Below are 21502 nucleotides of genomic sequence, written 5' to 3'. Positions count from 1 at the left end.
ACTCAATAGGATGAGATGAGGTTGGGGATGGGGTTTACCCAGCCACTCAGAGCTAGCAGAATAGACAATTTGATCCCACGATGAAAGGTGAGAGAGATTTGGTAGTTGGTAACTTTGTATTGGCCAACACTAAAAGTTTTAGCATCACTAAAGATGGAATTGCAAAATAAAAATGGAGTAGGTCTCCACAACATAGTTCTATAGGAATTGGAATCGCATACATACCTCACATAAGCTTCGAGATATGCCTCATCAAAGATCGTTGCCCTATGGCATTTAGTGAACCTTAGGGACATTTAGGTTCGTTATGCTTGAGAATGTTTGAGTGTTCAATAGGATGGAATGATGTTGGGGATAGGATTTAGCTAACCACTCAAACCTAATAGAATAGATAGTTTGATCCCACGACCCTTTTTCCACTAAGTTAGAAATTTGAGCAACTTTTACAACTTTCAACATTGCAACTTTGCACAAAACGTGAAATTTTAACATTTTTCACTTAATTCCAATTCCAAAACTTGGAAAAGTTTTAAAAATACTAAAATAAATTATTTCGAAATGCTCAGCTCTTCACCAATTCTTAAACGCTTGCAAAGTTGTCAGCATTTTTGCAACTTTGCTTTGACAACTTGTAATTTTTTTTGCAATTTTTGACATCTTAACTCCTAGATGCTTAAAACTTAACCTAATCACCCTAAAGACCTTTATAACCTTCTAAGAAACATAAAAATACTTTTGTCCTTGAAAAATACCATATATTGCTCATTTTTATGCCTAAAATGTGGCCCATATTGTAACAACAAAGACTTGGTCTAAAACAACTATACCTCATCTTTTGATATGTTATAGAAGAGAAAAATGGGTATCCTAATCTTCAATTTATTTTGTTGATGTTATAAAAAAAAAATGGACAAAAATGAGAGAGGACAACATTTTATGCTAGTGTTTGTATTGGAATTATCATTGTTTCCTTAGCTAGTATTTTTCATGAGTTAGAGTATAATAATCTATCTTTTGTTATTCTTGAGCTCAATATTTTAGTGTTCTTATTGATTAGTGTTGAAAATAATTTGGAATTCGATTTAGTGATGATATGAAGACTCTAAATGGTATTCATGCTTCTTGTTGGTGTTCTTAGATCATGTTAATGGTTCACATTGATTGAGGAGACCAAATTTTTATTTATTTGGTGGTTTTTTGGTGTTTCTTTGTTTAGAGTCTAACTAATCTAATGAAGTAATAAGTTGTGATTGTTGGTGCTACTTTGGTGATACCATTGCATGTTTTTGGTTATTCATTTGAGTCCTATCCAAGTCTTAAATGAATTGGTTTGGATAACATTACTGATTAAACATAATATTTATATCTTTTATCATAATAGGAATTAGCCAACCTTGTTTATGTTTAATCTTTGTAACATGTATAAATGAGATAAAATTTCTGTAATTGAGAGTATGTTAAGTATGAAAAGGATGTGCAAAAGAAATATATTGTATGCATTTTATGAATAAGTAGAAGTTGTGCTTCATTAAATATACCTTGGTATTTGAGATGTTTATCTTCTTGGTTGTAGTGGACATTATGTCCACTCTCTTATAATCAAGATTATATCAATGAACCCAAGTAAAGGAAAAATCTAAGATTTATTGTAAGAAATGTGCTCAACTAAAGGAAACTTCCTCAACTAAAGGAAACTTTTTCTCATGACTTCATCATCTCATTGTCTCAATCCAATCTATTCAAACTCCAATACTCTCCTGGGTTACCTAGTGCACCTAGTGTACCTAGTGCCTCCAACATACCAAATATCCAATCAAGCTTCCCACATTGACCTAACACCTTGGATAACCTTTTTAATGTTAGATTGTAGTGACTGATCAGGAAAGTACTGTACATACTTCATAATTAGTGGGTTTGAGGCATCACCTCAATTTTTTATTTTAGTACTATTTGCCATTCGTAGAAATTTTTTTGGTACTATTTTCCATTCGTAGATTCGTCTCTAAAGTTATGGCTAATTATGGCCGACATGTTATAACCCTAAGATGGTTTAATACTTGTATAAAAGGGTTTAGGGTTGGGTATTTTTTTCATCATGTTGTGATGCAAAATTGGTTCTTGTAGCGGTATTGAGCTGTAAGGGATTATGGATTGTAATCAGGTTGTAATCACTGGATTGTAATAAGATCAGACTTGTTGTTTGGTGGATGTAGCCTAGGGATTGGATGAACCACGTTAAATCTTGGTGCTTTGTGTTCATTTCTATGTGATCTATTATTTTCTATTATTGGTTATATTTGCATGTAGTTTTTATTTATGTCTATGGTTTATCCTAACAAGTGGTATCAGAGCCTAGTTGTTTTTCAGTTATCCTCTACAGGAAAGTTTCACAGTTGAGTGGGAGTCTCACAATTGAGTGAGAGCAATGGAAGATGAGCATAAGCTGAGGGTTGAAAGGTTTAATGGATAGAACTTCAAGTTATGGAAGATGCAAATGGACGACTATCTATATTAGAAGGATTTATGGAAGTTGTTGGAAGGAAAACCCAAGAATTAGGGAACTATGTCTGAGGCTGAAAGGGATCTTTTGCATAGAAAGGCACTCAAAAGCATTCGGTTATGCTTGGCACCATCAGTGGCATTTAATATTACAAAAGCAAAGATGACAGAAGATTTGATGAAAATCCTAGCGACACTGTATGAAAAGCCCTCCACTTCAAGCATGGTATTTCTCATGAAGTATTTATTTAATATGAAAATGGAAGAAGGTGGATCTATTGCAAATCATTTGAATGAGTTTAATACTATTACTATTCAGTTATCTTCTATGGGTATCAATTTTTATGAAGAAACTAGGGCTCTCTTAATTTTTTTTTCTTTGCCTAAAAGTTGGAATGGCTTGGTAATGGCGGTGAGTAATTTTGTTCCTAGATCTAGTCCCCTAAAATATGATGATGTGATCAGTGTTGTTTTGAGTGAGGAAACTCGTAAGAAATCCTTAGGTGGATCTACATCAGGAAGTTCTTTGAATGCACAAAGCAAGGGCAGAACGATTGAGAGAGGAAGTAACTCTAGGAATAGTGAAAAATCAAGAGGAAAGTCAAAGGGGAGGAGGTCTCAATCGAGAGGACCAAACGATTGTTGGTACTATGAAAAACCAAGGCACAAAAAGAAATATTGTTGGAATCGAACGAAAAATGAAGGAGATAAATCAGATGGAGACAAGGAGGCGAATGAGGTAAGTAACAAATCCAAAGATGATGCTTTTCTTCTATTTTTAGAAAGTGTAGATGATTCATGGGTTTTAGATTTTGGTGTTTCATTTCATGCTACACCTCATAGAGGCTATTTCATTGATTATGTCCAAGGGGATTTTGAGCTTGTTTATTTAGGGGATGATGAACCCTCTCAAATTGTTTGAAAGGGAAAAATTAAGATTAAGTTGTAGAATGGGAATCATTGGCTACTATATGAGGTAAGACATGTTCCAAGGCTGAGTAGGAATTTAATTTCAGCAAGACAACTCGGTGAAGAGGGTTGTGTAGTTACTTTTAATGATAAAAATTAGAAGGTTTCAAAAGGTTCCCTTGTAGTAGCAAAAGTGTGAAAGTAGGCACCTTATATCTTTGTACAAGTCATATTTTTTCTTCTACTTTGATTGTTTTAGAGAAAAATGAATGTTCAAGAACAATTGCTGCAGTTGAGCAGGGAGAACAAATAGCTGTTTTAGATTCTGATACAGCAATGTGGTACAACTAACTTGTGCACATGAGTGAGAAAAGTATGAAAGTAATTCATTTAAAGAAAGTTTTACTAGGTTTGAAATGTGTTAATATGTATTTTTGTGAAAGTTGTGTCTATGAAAAACAAAAGAGAGTGAGTTCTGTAAAGACTGGGAAGGAAAACAAAAAGGAGAAATTAGAGCTTGTGCATACAAATGTATGGGGACTAGCTTAGGTATCTTCCCTTGGTGGATCTCATTATTATGTTGTATTTATTGATGATGCAACTAGAAAAGTATGGGTTTATTTCCTTAGATAGAAATCCAATTTATTTCAAACTTTTAAGAAATGGAAATGCTTGGTTGAAAATGAGACTAGTAAGAAATTAAAATGTCTTAGATCTGATAATGGTTGTGAGTATTGCAATCATAACTTTGATGATTATTGCTCCTCCAATGGTATTCATAGATTAAAAACTATTCCAAGGACTCCACAGGAAAATGGAGTGGTCGAACACATGAATAGGACTATAATGGAGTGCATAAGGAGCATGAGGTTGCATGATGGGTTACCCTTACATGTGGGCAGAGGCTTTCAATACTATAGTATATTTTATTAATAGAGGTCCCTCTACTCCTTTGGGCTGTGGTATTCCAGAGGAGGCATAGACTGGTAAGAAGGTGAGTTATTCTTTTCTCAAGACCTTCGGTTGTGAAGCTTTCGCTCATTTAGACTCTGAAAATAGAACCACGCTAGAAGCAAAATAAAAAAAATGTGTCTTTTTTAGATATGGCATTAATGAATTTGGTTATAGGCTTTGGGATTTTGAAAATCATAAAATTGTTAGAAGTCGGGATGTCATATTCAATGAGAAAGTGTTGTACAAAGATCTATTGTAGCAAGATGAGAAGAAAGAAGATGATTATGTAGTGCTAGATGATACTCCAAAAGCTATTGTTCTAGCCATTCTTCATGATGTGCAACAACTGCAAAAAAAAATATCACACAAACCAATGAATGTTAGATAGTCAACGAGGAAAATTAGACCTCCACAAAGATTTTCTCCCTCTTTGTATTCTATTTTACTTACTGATGCTGGTGAACTTGAAAGTTATGATTGATGATGGACCACACCACTCGTACCAAATCACAACCAAAAATGCAACAATATGGAGATAGAGAGATGAAAAAAATGCTTCATAAAGCATCATCCATTAATACTTGAAATTCATTACAATATTCTCCAAATGAAAGGACTCCAAATTCTTACAATATAATAGATATTTTCTCTCTAAGAGCTTCTACAAGAAATTACATCCAAAGAGCTTCTACTTGAAGAGCTTCTATTTCTCCAACTTGATTACAAATGATAATAAGCCTTGCTTAAATAGGCAATTCTAACCCAAGACATTACAAACACAACCAATGTGGGATAAAAGGTAAATACAACTACCTTTAAATAAATATTAAATTCTCACCCAAATACAACTAAGCACCCAACAAATATTAAATACATGATTCAAGGAACTTTCCACAAACTTCTAAATTGCCACCTATACACCTCGATTAATGGAATGACGACTATTATTATTATTATTATTTTTTATGCCACCCATGCACCTCGAAAATAGAAATTCCTCTTTTCTCCTTTTTCTCTTATTTTATTTTCAATTTATTTTTCCTTCTATTTTCATCACTTTCTCTCTCCACAATTTTTTTTTTTTTCTAATAATTTAAATTTCCCATGCAAGATGCTCCTGCATCAGACTCCCTTGGTAGATAGAAAAGTGTGTCCCACACTTTGATGTCAAAATAAAGATATAGAACCATCTTCATCTTCACCACAAGCTTCCACCTCAATAGGGACAAGAAAACCAACATACAAATCTTCCACATTTTATTTTTTTTGCTGATGCATGATGCTCCTGCATCTGACTCCCATGGTAGAAATTTTTTTTTGTTAATATGGATTCATAAAATGAAGTAGCCATTGCTGAAATTTTTTTTCTCTTCCTCCAACACATAGCTGAAACAAGTATTCGGTGCCAATATATCTCCTTCTTTCTTCTTTTCCAACACCTAGCTGGAACAATTATTTGCTACTGAAAATTCTCTTTCGCAATGAACTCTATCCAAGTATAACTCTCATACTCATCCAATCTTGTTGAATTAATCACACATGTAATAAACCTAACAATACCATACCAATCTTCCTTTGCATACCACACATGACTAACAAGATCCTCATGCAAACCATCATCAATATCTTATAAACTCATATCAAATACAACATCCCATGATTCATAAGAATTTACCTGTTTGACATCCTCATCTTTGCTTGCCTCTTTCATGTTGTCAACAATGCATGTAACTACTCCACTTGCTTGATCTCCAAAAAAGGCACTATATGTTTCCTCCATTGCTACAATCTTCAAATTATTTATTTCAAGTTCATAAATCTTGTCACCTTCATGCTCTTCCTCTTCTCTTTCATCTTCTTCAACTTTAGGTTGGCAAATGATTTCCTCTTCATTTGCTTTCTCTTCCACTAGATCATCTTTCCTTTCTACATTCGCACAATCCTCAACATCTCTTTTTTGGTAATGTGCTCTTCATTTCCACAACTCGGCTTCTAATTCATTCACTTGCTTCTTCAAATCCAAAAATATTTCTTCTTGCATTCTCCTTCTAAATCTCTCAAGTCTAGGAATCCTCAGAATCCATCCAATAACAAAAGTCATCTTCTTATTTCTCTTCTCCATAATCAAGTCTTTAGAAGACAAATCTAGTGCAACACACTAACCTCATGGAAACTGCCTCACAGTTGATGATCTATCTACACAATCAAGAACTTCTTGAAAAACTTCACCCACTCAAGGTCCTAGTGCAAACTGCCTCACATTTGGTGATCTATCCACACACTCAGGAACTCCCACTCTGATGTCACTGGCATAGTACTACTTTGCTACCACTGACAAATATATGCTCTGATACCACTGATGACAGGCCACACCACCCATACCAACTCACAACCAAAAATGCAACAATATGGAGATAGAGAGATGACAAAAATGCTTCATAAAGCATCATCCATTAATACTTGAAATTCATTACAATATTCTCCAAATGAAAGGGCTCCAAATTCTTACAATATAAGAGATATTTTCTCTCTAAGAGCTTCTGAAAGAAATTACATCCAAAGAGCTTCTACTTGAAGAGCTTCACTTGAAGAGCTTCTATTTCTCCAACTTGATTACAAATGATAATAAGCCTTGCTTAAATAGGCACTTCTAACCCAAGACATTACAAACACAACCAATGTGGGATAAAAGGTAAATACAACTACCTTTAAATAAATATTAAATTCCCACCCAAATACAACTAAGCACCCAAAAAATATTAAATACATGATTTAAGGAACTTTCCACAAACTTCTAAATTGCCACCTATACAGCTCAATTAATGGAATGATAACTATTTTTATTATTTTTCTTTTTTATGCCACCCATGCACCTCGAAAATAGAAATTCCTCTTTTCTCCTTTTTCTCTTATTTTATTTTAAAATTATTTTTCCTTCTATTTTCGTCACTTTCTCTCTCCTCCACAATTTTTTTTTTTCTAATAATTTAATTTTCCCATGCAAGATGCTCCTACATCAGAGAAGCTATGTAGGTGGCTACAAAGATTCAGTGGGAGTCTATAATGAAAGATGAAATGGACTCTTTGGTGAAGAATAAGACATGGGATTTGTGCATGTTGCCTGGAGGTAAATAGGCTTTATAAGTGGGTTTACGGGTTGGAAGAAGAGGAAAGAGGTAAGAAAAGATTTTAAGCCAGGTTAGTTGTAAAAGGATTTGCATAGAAAAAGGGAATTGACTTTGATGAGATATTTTCTCCTGTTGTTAAAATGACTTCTATCCATACTATTTTAAGTCTTGTGGCTACTGAAGATTTGCATTTAGAGCAGTTGGATGTTAAAACAACCTTCCTTCATGGTGATTTTGATGAAGAAATCTATATGGCTTATCCACAGGGATTTGAGGTCAAAGGTAAGGAGACCTTAGTGTGCAAATTGATGAAAAGTTTATATGGCTTGAAGCAAGCACCTCGGCAATGGTATCTAAAATTTGACAGGTTTATGCATGAGCATGGCTATAACACATGTCATTCATATTATTGTGTTTATTTTAAGAGGTTGGATGATGATAGCTACATTGTTTTTATGTTTGTATGTTGATAATATGCTTGTAGCTGGGTCTAACATGGATCATATTAAGGGGCTGAAATACAAGTTAATTTAGAATAACTAAGGGGGGGGGGGGGGTGTGAATTAGTTATTCAAGGTGTAGATGTACAAATAAAACTTTCACAATTCAGTGAACCCATATAACATTCTTAACCATGCTTGCATTCATTATGTGTTAACCAAAACTGATATGTTACTGTAAAATTAACATGCAAAAAAGTAAAGCATAAAATAGAATCTATCTATCAACACACATGACACAATGATTTAGCATGGAAATATAATTTGTGAAAAACCACTAGTAACATGCTACTCCTTTTCACTCTTCTAAAGTGATGTCATGTTAAAGGCTACAACACACATTGTTAAATGTGACCTAGTTAAGGGATTTTAATCACCCTATTAAAAGTGAGCCTAGTTAGAGGACTTTACGCCATTCACTTGGAATTCCACCCTATTAAAGTATTTCTCAATGACTGTTAAGTTAACCTTACTCCAAAGGATTTACCCTAATTTGATAATATTGTTAGAAAGTAATATTAGAGCTTTGATCTGATACAACTTACAACCTTACTTGCAGATTACATATCACCATGCAATCTTCAACTCTGCTTGGCTTCCAATCTTTGCAACTTTGATAGCTTGTTAAACCTTCAACTATTCATCCTCTTAAGCCTTCATGCTTAGTTCACTATTGTAGACTTGTTCTCTTGGGTCACTTGATGAAGAAAACCCTCTTCCTTCTCCTTGTTAGATTTTTTCATTCAAACCTCTCTAACCTCTTTGCTTCATGACTAAACATCCCTACATATAGGAAATTAGAACTCTTTTCTCACTCGTTATCAATCACAAAAATTAGGGTTTTCAATGGATTAGGTAGGATACAATGTATCTACCTTATATGTTGTCTTTCCTAGAAACTTCTCCTAGAATCCATTTGAATTTGCCTCCAAAATGGTTCACGTAAGATTTTGTGCCTCTAGCTCATCAATCTTATCCTCCTCCTAATTCATAAGTTCCAAGAAAATAAACTTTTCGGCTTTTAATTAGATAATCTTCAATCTTTTTCATAATGCAGAAGCTCAACATTATGAATTTACTGATGCTCAACACATACTGTGTTACTTGGTATCTATTGTATGGACCATGTATCATAATTAGGACGAGTTAATTTTGGAAACTTAAAATTTCCTATAATGCAAAAAATGAAATAAAATTATAGAAAAGAGATAACACAACACCGAAAACACCCCCCTTTTCACTAAATCAAGAAACCCCCCAAAAGAGATGCTTTTGACACTTTATTAGTAGTGTGATTACAATGGCCACTTGCATATTTTGGCCTTTGTGGACTTCTAATTTTTCTTTTTACAACTTCTATATGAAATACAAACCTAGAACTTTACAATGTGCTACAATTCTGAAGCAATACAGAGCAAAGAAAGACACTATTACTGAAAGTGACACTTTTGTCCACACAACCTTGTAATTTGACTACAGATCTGGAAAGTAGACAAAATTAATGCATTTTTTAAAAAAAACACCTATTTTCAACTCCAGATGTGCCCGTATAGAATTTTTGAAGTTGTAAAATGTAGGATTATGCAGGCATAGTTGCCAAAAATGCAAATTTTATCAAATTCATGCACCAAAACTAGAAAAGAGTGTAGACACCTACATCTTATTATATCAATAGGTAATAATATTTAGTCATCTCCTAGAACATTATTGATTAAATATTTACTATTTAATAAATTAATTTTCATCCCCTATTTAATTAATTAATTAAATTAACTATAATCCAATTGATAAAATCAAATGATAACCAAAAATTAATTTATCAATTAAATCCCTATTCCTCTATTAAACTGAATAAATCCTCAAATCTATTTAATTTAATTCCATAATCCCATTTTATTGAATAAATCATTTAATAAAATACCTAAAATCCTAAAAGCCTTCCTAAACCCTATCCTAACCCCTAATCCAACCCATTCAGCTATACTAACGTCATGTAGCCACCTAACTAACCCATCCCATCAAAGCCAAGCTACTTGCCCTCCTAACCCCTTTTCTAAGCTAATCCTAATCCCCCTCCTAAGCATGTGCACAACTTTAAGAAGGGGTTAAGACTTGCTAACCAAAGCCAAAGTCAAAAAACTCAACCATACCTCTTAAATCCTCAAAATATCTCTTACACCTCCCTTAATGACTCTTACATCCCTCTTACATACTCAACCTCCCTCATTAATCCTTTGACCAACCCTTATCTTATCCTCTCACACTCATCCTCCTTGTGATCAGTGTCACCTCCCTATTGGTGCTAAACAAGTACAATCCATGTGCTCCCTTTTGAGTGCATCTTGACCCTCCCTCACCATCTCATCATCTTTGCATCTTGACCATCCATCTCTCTACCTCTTGGCCTATAAATGGAACCCTCTCCCTTCACAAAAATCATCCAACTTCCACGCAAAGTTATAATGTTATTTTGAGAGCTTGAAAACTACCAAAATACCATTATAATGTTGAAATACCTCCATGACTCCATTGTTGAGACCACCCTTCATGAGCACCACCCATCCGCTGAAAGCTTGAGCATACTTGTGAGCATACATATCTTAATGAGAAATTAATCCTTTGTATCATGTATTATACAATTAGGAAACTACGATTGTTGGTTTAATTCCTTTTTGTGGTGATTAGCTTTGGTCCTATATTAAGTGTTGGATTGTTTAATATTGTTAATACTTTCATTTAATAGTTAGTATTCATCTTACACTACTAAATTATGTGATACATTTTGGCATGCCCAATGGGACCCCACATTTGGGTCAATCTAATCAATTGTTGAGTTTTTAGTGTTAAACTAACCAAAGTAACCTTTTGTGCTTGTGGATTTTTGTAAGAATTTTGCTGATATTTTTGTAGGTACATAGGTTATCTTTCAAAAATTGTGCTCCTGACCGTCTAATAATTTCCCATTTTTAGACACTTTAGAAAACCTATTGTTTGTGATCCTGCAACCCTAAGAATGTGATCCCATGACAGCGAGATTGCGGCTATATGCTGGAGAGAATGCAAACCCACAACCTTGCGTTCATATATCATCACCACCCAAATTTTACACATTTCCTAAAATTCTCTCTGCATCCCTACCAATTTTTTTTTGTAGGAACATTAGGACGACCTACAAGATTGCTGATAATTGCATGTGGAAATATGACCTCCAATCTGTCAAACTTTCAAACTATTTTCTAATGTTGACCAGTCAAAGCCACCAAAGAATTTTCCTTTGGGGACATTGAGAACTCACCCCATGGGATTTCTTTGTATTATTTTATCTCATGGCCTAATTTCCTACATTTTTTCACTAGTCTTTTGCTATATTCCCGCACCTACAGGATTGCTGCTTAAACCCACAAGTTTGCTATGATAACTATTTCGTTCAAATTTCTAACATTTTCTTGTGTATGTTTTTTATGCTGACTTATTTTTTGCAGGTTTTGTCATCATAATCTTCTGTTAAATAGCTTAAAACTAAACAAATCTTCCTTTTTTCCTTTCATTGGAATGAATGATTAAGGATTAAAATTAACTATTGTGATGAAAATTTCATTTTGAGTGTTAATGAACATTATGTGCAAACACTTCAAATTTGAGGCATAACATAAAATGCATCAAATCTTGAATGCCCTAAGGTCAAAAAACTCTTATTCCCTCCTCTTTAAAAACTTTTTCCTTGATTTCCCTTTTGTTAACAACATTGTGAAGTTGGAAAAAATCTTTTTATGTTAAACACATATTTTCAAATCATAGAATAGAGCATTAAAGTGTCCAAATAGCAATGAATCCCATGTCTTGCATATTTTGAGATTGTGCATTTAGCACATCTTTGACTTCTCTCTTTTCATTCAAAGTAAGACCTTAAAATACATGATGCATGTACCAAAGTTGTTAGAAAGACCATTCAAAACAACTTAGGAGTGCTTCTAGTGAGTTCATCCACCTCTGGGTAGTGCTTCCCCTTTGGTGAGAAACTCAAACTGGTAAAAGGTTTGGGTAGTATATAAATGATGGGAAAGGTAAACTTTCTTTCTCCATCATTGGAGTTCAAGCGCTGTGTTTCTAGGGGTAGCCTGAGGTGCGAAAACTTTCTCACAATTTGACCATGTATGGAATAGATTCTTAAGTGGATCACATATGTAAAAATTATTTGAAGACTCCACAAACCCATTTACAACCCTTTTAGTCAAAATTATCTCTCTTTTTTACATGGTATGTTCATTCACGGTGCAAGGGAAATAGCATCCCTCAAGATTACTCACCATTGTGCTCTCCTAGTAGAGGCATAATGCCACTTTGGTTTCATCTCCAAGGGTCGTTGTTCTTGCAAAAGAGGAACTTCTATTTGCCTACCTTGAAGATTCTTTGATGTGTATCAATTTTTGATCGAATCTTATATCTACTCACCTCTTGTATGAGAGGGACATATTGCACTAGAATTAGGAGACATCAAGCTGTGAGCCATTGAATAGCATATTGCAATCAAAAATTTGACCTTGAGGATAAAGTGTGTGTTTGAATTGTCTTACTTGTGCTCAAGACCTATGGAAAACATTTGTAAAGCATACACAATTATGTGGTTACTATCAAAATCCTTTCGCTAAAGAGATCATCTATTTTTCTTTCTCAAATTTGCTTTGTCTTTTGAGAAATTGTTTGCTCATAAAATCTCAAAATAGAAAAAAAGTTCCACCTTTTTCATTTTGAAACAATAGGTGTTAGCAAGTCCATTTGAAATAACTATTTGTCTTGTTGGTTCACTTTATCCCTTTGTCTAAAAAGTTATACTTGTTCCCTCAAAACACAACAAAATCACTAAGCAGATCCTAGTTACGAATCCTCTTTCCTCGGTCCAAAGTTTTGCTCTTTTCAAAATACCTTTGCTATCCATCCTACTTGACAAAAATTTCCACATCTTGTCTTTGAAAGACCCCATTTTCCCAAATGAAAAATAGTCCATTCACAACAACATCTTTTTCATCATGGTTTATCTTTACCTATACCTAAAAACCCACAACATACCCGACCAAATCTAGTTGCCAACAATCCTTTGCTCAAAACCAAAAATTTTCTCTTGCAAAACTATCCTTGCTACCTATCCTACTTGACCAAAAATATCACATTGTGTCCTTACCAAGGAGATTGTTAACAAGGTTCATCCATATCACATCTTAAAATTCAAGCTTGTCCCACTTCACTCAAACTTTCTCATTGTTATCAAGCCCTTAGCTATTTCTCAATTGATTTATGTTTCCAACCCAAGTTCCAAAAAGGTATACTTAGTGTAGTCACTACCTCTAAAACCCCATAGTTGTGATCAAAATCCCTTGGAAATATCTCATGTTAGGCCATCCCAAGACTAAGTTCAAATAGGCTAAGCTTCCAAAAATACTAGTTTATAAGGAAATAGAAGCAAAGAAAAAGAGAAATATCCCCAACTTGAGGATTGCCAAACTAGATCAAATTGAGAAAGATGGTGTAGAGGTAGCATTACAAACTGAGTGAGACTAAAAAATCCAAAACTTAACACTTTGACATGGTGTTAATTAGAGCCTTATCAACAACTCTACTATTACTCATTCTGATTAGGTCCTTCCTTTTTCCACACGCACTTGTACACTTATAGGTTTGGTCTCTCATTTCAAAATCCCACTATCACGCACAAACATTAAAAAATAGGATCACCTCCTCTCATCTTAGATTTTCAAAAAAGAATCCTCCACATGCATTCTTAAACCCTAGCATCTCCAACTATTCCCTCACTTAGAAACATTTAGCATCATATATCTCACAATTCTAGTTATCCTTGAAACTCAGCATTTTCTAGAAATAAGTGGTCATTTGTGCCCCACATCACCTTGAGCCAAAGGTTAGGGCCACACATTTCATATCCCTATCACATTTCCACACTCATATTTTAGGGAAGCACAACCTCTTGCACTTAGCACCATACCATTTAGACCGCTCAAGTATCATATATATCTACCATCATCCCTCTTTGCATTGTCATCCTTTCATGCCATGCACCACACACTTTGGCAGGAACACATAGAAATAGAAGGACATGGGTCCTAGTCATAGTAGTAACACATCTCAAGCTCAACCATACCTTGTAGTTTCCATGATGCCATCAGACCACCACCGCAAATTCTAGAAGAGTCAATATCCTCGATAGATATTGAGGCATTCGTGAACCAACCTGGTCACACTACCCTTGTAAATGTCATCATAGATTGAAACAACGAAACCATCATGGAAAATTTCTTAAGGGATAATGTTGGCATCTTTAAGTTTGGGTGTCCACCACCTATTGACATAACAGATCCTACTCACCCTTTGTTTGGATGGCAATCACCTTAGGTAGAACTAGCAGACCCAAATATACCCTCAACTTAGGTGTATGTTCCCATTTAGAAAAACACCCATCCCATTCTCACTCAACACTTAGTGCATACTACATCCCAACCAACCCTAAGTATACCATCTACACCTACTTTCTCTACTCATGTTCCTTCCCCCCCAAATCCTCCATATGCATCTAGCAACACTACCTTTTCGCTTCCACCCCACATCACATCTAGTCCATTTACTACTCAAATAGAGCCACTAGGGTCCAATACCTCATCTTCCATCCCACCTATCATCACTATCAACCCCTTTGTAGCTAGCCAAAGCTCTTCAACTACATTTCATTTAGGACCTTTGAATGTTGCTATGACATAGGGCCCTATCATTAGTCTTCCCCCTAGCACTACAGCCATGACTGCACCTTAGGACTTCACATAGCTATTCACTACCACCATTTACTAACTATTTCGCTATGCCACATTTAGGCAATAGCCAAACCATCCAGCCATTTTAGTTCCCTATAATGAATACTCTAATATAAATTAATTACCTTGCACCTATTCATAATAAGTCATACTCTCAAGTAAGAGCACAACCCACATATATTGGAAATGGTATGTATTCCCAAAGCATGGTGTAGGCATTACCAGAATTACCACCCTTTTAGTCATAGTCTTCAAGCTAGAAGTATGCTCAAGCACCCACACAAAACTATCTCATAGGGTAGCAACCTCATAGTTACCTCCCACACCAAACATCTCCTTAGCAGATGTAGTAGTATGCACAACCCACATTCCAAAAAACCATGGCATCCACCCCGCTAGTTTTGCAACTTGTTTTTCCATAGACACCGTATGGCAACTAGGATTTTCCATATCAACCTTTAGATTCTGGCTTGTATCCTCCATTGGGGGCACCTAGATCGAGGGCACTCACTCTCACACCTATAAACTCTGAGTGGGAAGAGATGAAAAATGCTCTCAAGGCCCTCAAAGATGGGACAGACTCAAAAACTTTCAAGTTTGAGAACGACTACCCATACTTGTTTGACAAAACCATCATGATGACACCATTTCCTAAACATTTTGAGATCCCCAAGTTTGACAAATTTAGGGGGAAAACTGGTCCAATCACACATGTTAAGGAATTCTATATCCATTGTTAGGAGGTAGCCTATAATGATGCATTCCTCATACAACTCTTTCCCAAAAGTTTAGGAGGGCCAGCCTTAAAATTGTTCTATCGTATCCCTTAGGGCACTATTAAAATCTTTGTAGATCTATCTGAAGCCTTTGTGGCTCAATACACACATTCTTTTGAAACTGAGTTATCTATGGTGGACCTAGTCCATACTAAGTAGAAAGGTGAGGAAAGCCTTGTAGAGTATTTGCAACACTAGAAAATCCTTACAAGTAGGATTTCTTGTACCATTGCTAAGCATCATCATGTGAAAATGTCCATAAACAATGCACACCCTAATCTCGCCCATCATATGGTTATGAATTATTTGCAAATGTACAAAGACATCAAGGAAAAGGGGATGGGCCTTTAACAAGGCATCATCAAGGATGGTGTCATCAGATTGTATAAGGAAAACACCTAGGACCAAGGTCCAAGTAATGAAAAAACTCAATATTAGAAAAAAAACAAAAATATGATGATAGATGGTGCCACCGATACCCAACAAGTTCATATCATTGGGGTGGCTACCAATGTTCCTACCACATTTGGTCAACAACAACCCTATTAGTAGAAACCCCCTATGTATCACTAGCCACCCATGTAGACCAATCAATGCTATCACACTTTTGGTAGGTAGTAAACCTCATGTTTAGAGGAAACCATGCACATACACCCCATTGGGGGAGCCTTTTGATGCAATCTTTGAAAAATTGGGCAAAGATAACCTTTTTTGGTACCCAAAAACATAACCTTTAGAGCCCAGTCAATCTAGAGCATCTTGGTATAAGGATAATGAGTACTATAAATTCCACCATGTGAAAGGACACAGTACCGTTAAATGCATGCCACTCAAGGATTATATCTAGGACCTCGTTGAACAGAAGGAAATCATAATGGGGGCAAAAAATTCACCTAATGCAGGATTAATAATGTATCAGAATGCTCTCCCTCCCTATAGCACAAACCAAGGAAAAGCACCTACAAACCTGCCTATCAACAAATTGAACAATGACTCAAATAAACAAGGTGACAACAGAGATAGGTCTCACAACTATACCTCGGCATATTTAGACTATGGAAGCCTTATCAGTTGTGTATCATAGGTTGAGCCATCCATTAACATCATAAACATTAAGGGCCTAGATGCCCAATGTGGAGTCTCTACTCACCAGACTCAACTCAATATAGCTAGCCCACCTATTTCTACACCATCAAGACCACCTCCACCTATTTCTAGCCCACTTTATCAAGAGATCCTCAATAGTACTCTACATGAGTCACACATCCTCTCTGACATAAATACCACTAAGTTTTTCAACTTGGTTGGCTGTCTTTCAACATCATGTGCCTTATCCTTCAAAACCACTAATATCCTAGCAGTTGAACCCAATCATATCCTTCCACTTCGCATAGCTATCATGGTTTTTGACTTTGCAGTTAAATGGGTTATGACAGATAATGGATTAGCTTTAAATCTATGTACTCTAAAGTTCATCAAATAGGTAGGACACACTAAGGAAAATATCATTAATGAAGTAATCACCATCAAGGCATATGACATTTTGAAGTGCATCATTGAAGGAACCATCTTGCTTCCTATCAGAGTTGGCCTAGCCACTCAAGAAACACTTTGCCACATAGTTGATCTTTACCTTACATACAACATCCTCCTTAATCATCCACGGATTCATGCCATGAAGGCTGTTCCATCCACAGATCATCAGTGCATCAAATTTTTGCATAATGGCACTGAGGTAACCATCCATGTAGATACTAAACCCTTTGCTTATTTCAATGCAATTAAAGCTTTATACACTAATCATTTTCCTAGGATTGAAGCTAGTTCCTTTGGCACTTGTCATGATCCAAACACCATTTTATCCTCCACTCTTTCCATAGTTGAGATCAACTACCAAGGTTGTGGCAAGTATAGTCTTACAGAGGCTTTTGATGTTGGCGCTTTACCACTTGATCCACATACTCAAGGATGCCCAACACATTAGGGGCCTAGAACAAAAACCACCTCTTGACTCAAACAAATGGTCCAATTACATTTATTACCAAGGGTATCCTTGATGAAGAGGAAAATGCACCATAAGTTAACACATGGCTATATAGGGAGCCACCTCCTAAAAGTGAAGCACTTCTTGATCACTTTATACAAAAATATCCCTGGTCACATCGCCTGGCCATAGAGCAATGGGATTATCAAGGAGGTGGTTTGGGCCATTTGGAATTAGGTATGAGAAAGCCTATAGAGGCACACTAAGAACAAAAAACCAAAGGCTTAGGCTACGAACTCCCCACAACTAGTGGCACTATAATAGAAGGCCATGTCTTCATGAATATTGAAAATAGTCCTATTAAGGTCGAGGAAATTCCTAAGGAAGTTGAAAGGAAAGCCTATAATGATATATTCCTTGAAAAAATAATCCTAGGATCCCTAGTGGTCTACCAATTATCCTTGAATCTCATAGACCTACCTCTCACTCACCCCAAACTCATAGATTAGGACCAACCAAGTGTTTTTTATGTTGATGAATTCTCTACCAAGCACACACTTCTTAAATTCATAGTGGTAGAAATGCCACACAAATAGCTGCCACCACCATCAACATATGTCTACAAGCTAGATCCTATTGGTTATCCAAAATAGTCCTATTGAGGTTGAAGACATTCTTGAGGAAGTTGAAAGGAAAGCCTACGATGATATATTCCTTGATGAAATAATCCTAGGATCCTCTGTGGTCTACCAATTATGCTTAAATCTCATAGACCTACCTCTCGCTCACCCCAAACTCATAGATTGGGACCAACCAAGTGTCATTCATGTTGATGAATTCTCTACTGAGCACGTGCTCCTTAAATTCATGTGGGTAGAAATGCCACATAAATAGCTACCACCACCATCGACATATGTCTACAAGTTGAATCCCATAGGTTACTTTGAGGAGGAGAAAATCTCTAGTCATAAAAATGAAACAAAAAAGGAAAAAAGAAAAGGGAAAATGTCCTTTGGTGAAAAATCCTTTGGAGTGCCATTAGATGACTCAAAATATGAAATAAAAATAAAGGATGTATCTGATGGTGAAAACCTCTCTAAGGTGTTTGAAGATGGAGATTTCATCCTTCCCCCATAAGAGCATAGGCCTCCAATATCTTTAGTTTTGATAGAAGAAACCTGGCCAATAAATATCAGTTCGATAGAGACACCACATATCACATACATTGCAGCTTCTCTACCACCTAAGTAGGTAGATCTTCTCATTGAGGTCCTCCATGAGAATGTGGGTCATCTTACATGGTCATATCAAGACATGGTGAGGTTAGACCCCAAGCTAGTGGTACACCATTTGGCCATGGATCCAAAGGCCAAACCTTTTAAGCAAAAGTTTTATAAAATGCACCCCAAAGTTGCTTTATTGATTAAAGCAAAGCTAGAGAAGTTTTTGGAGGCCAAAATCATTTTCCCAATAGATTATTCTAAATGGATTTCTTACATGTTACCTATTACCAAGCCTTGTGGTGATATTAGAATCTACACCAATTTCAGGGATCTTAATAAAGCTTGCTCGAAAGATGACTTTTCATTACCAAATATTGACGTGATTGTGGATCTCACCGCATGTCATGAACTATTGTCACTAATGGATGGTTTCCCCATGTATAATCAGATTCATATAGTAGAGGAATATCGGCATAAGATGGTGTTCACTACACCTTGGGGAACATTCTGCTACAACATGATGCAATTTGGGCCAAAGAATGTCGAGGCAACCTATCAGCATGCCATGATGGTCATCTTCCATGACCTAATCCATAAGATTCTTGAGGATTACATGGATGATATTTTAGTCAAGTCTCTCAATTCCCTTGATCACTTATTTCACCCCAAGGAAGTGTTTAACTGATTGGAAAAATATTGTCTCATGTTGAATCCAAAGAAATGTGTCTTTAGCATTGTCATGGTGTGTTATCAAGATTGACCCTAAAAAGGTCAAAGACATCATGGATATGGCTCCTCCCAAGACACTTAGACACCTTCATTCTCTATAGGGAAAAGTCCAATCAGTCAGATGGTTCATTTCCTAGCTTGCTAATAAATGTCAACCAGTCACACAGCTGCTCAAGAAGTATCAAAAATTTAGATGGGACCTTGCTTGCAAGCATAACTTCACACTCATCAAGGAATACATGATTAATCCACCTATTTTGGTTCCTCTAGTTGTAGGGTGTCCACTCATATTGTACATCATAGCTACCCCCACAACATGAGTTGCTCTTCTAGTGCAACTTGATGATGGAGGGAAGGAAAGGACTATTTATTGCATTAGTTGAACATTAGTGGGATATGAATTCAACTCCATGCCAATGGAGAACACTATTTTAGTAGTGGTATTTTCCACCCAAAAGCTATGCCATTACATGTTGATTCATACCATGTAGCTAATCTCAAAATTTGATCCATTGAAATATATGCTCTCTCACACAGTACTCACAAGATGCCTAACAAAATGGGTTATGCTTCTCATTGAGTTCGACATCCAATATATTGATAGAAAGGCCATAAAGGGCTAGACTATTATAGATAACTTGGTGGATGCACCCTTGGTTGTAGACCACCCCCTCATTATGGAGTTCCTAGATGAACACCTCTATTTGATAGAAGAACAACCATCCTAAAAGCTATATTTCGATGGCTCCTATACATCTCATGGATCCGACATGGGCATATTCTTGGTCACACTTCAAGATGAATATATTCCTAAATCTTTCAAGTTTAAATTTAAATGTACCAATAACATCATAGAGTATGAAGCCTTTGTTGTAGGGCTCAAAATCACCATTGAATGGAATATCCTAGACCTACAAGTCTATAGTGATTCTCAGCTTACCATCAAACAAGCCTTGAATGAATATCAAACCAACTACCTTACAAGGAATTTGTTGATAAATTAAAGAAGCATTTTACTCAACTCTAGTTCATACAGGTACCTAGACTCCAAAATAATGTAGCATATGCCATGGCTACTATTGGTTCTCTCTTGGAAATATTGTGTGAAGCTATGCAATATGAATTCTTGGTCGAGTAGTTGCATAAACCCACATAGGAGAATGATGAATCAACACAAGTCTGCATCTTGGTTGGTCCCCAATCCCCATGGTACCATGAAATTCATGCTTACTTGCTAAATGGTATCATATCTCCTCACCTCACATGAACCTAATGCCAAAACCTTATTCACAGAGCTTCTCATTACAATATCATCACCCAACCCCTATATCATCATGGTTATCATGATACTCTCTCTCAATGTTTAGATCAAAATGAGGCTACAATGGCTCTTAAGGAGGTACACACTAGACTTTGTGGTACTAACACAAGCTAATCTAATCTAGGCCCTAGCTTAGGACTTGCAACCTATAGTACCACCATGGCCATTTTCTTGTTGGGGGTTTGATCTTCTTGGTCTTATTGCACCACTTTCTTCAGAAGGACACAAGTGGATAATTATTGCCACTAATTATTTCACTAAGTGAGTTAGAGCAGTTCCCCTTGTCACTGCCATGGGAGTTCAAGTGTCCAAGTTTATCCTATATCATATAATATGTCACTTTGGCATATCGGCTACCATTTTCACTAACCATGGAGGTAATTTTGAAAACCTAAATATGGAGGAATTGTGCACTTCCCTTCACATCCATCACCAGTTTTCTAGCCCATATTTTCCACAAGGTAACTGTCAGGTGGAGGAAACTAACAAAACCCTACTTAAAATACTCAAGAAAGTTGTCAATGACTTTGGCCATGATTGGTATTTGAAAATCAATCCTACCCTATGGGTATACTACATTTCATTATGTACATGCACTGGGTGCACAACTCCCTACTCCTTAGACTATGGTGCCAAAGAAGTCTTACCTATTGTGGTTGAA

This window comes from Cupressus sempervirens, chromosome 3 (assembly GCF_028749045.1).
Source record: "Cupressus sempervirens isolate cs-2001-9-10 chromosome 3, ASM2874904v1, whole genome shotgun sequence".
NCBI classification, from domain to species: Eukaryota; Viridiplantae; Streptophyta; class Pinopsida; order Cupressales; family Cupressaceae; genus Cupressus; species Cupressus sempervirens.
The sequence above is the reverse complement of the archived record's forward strand: the minus strand, read 5'-3'. Positions refer to the sequence as shown.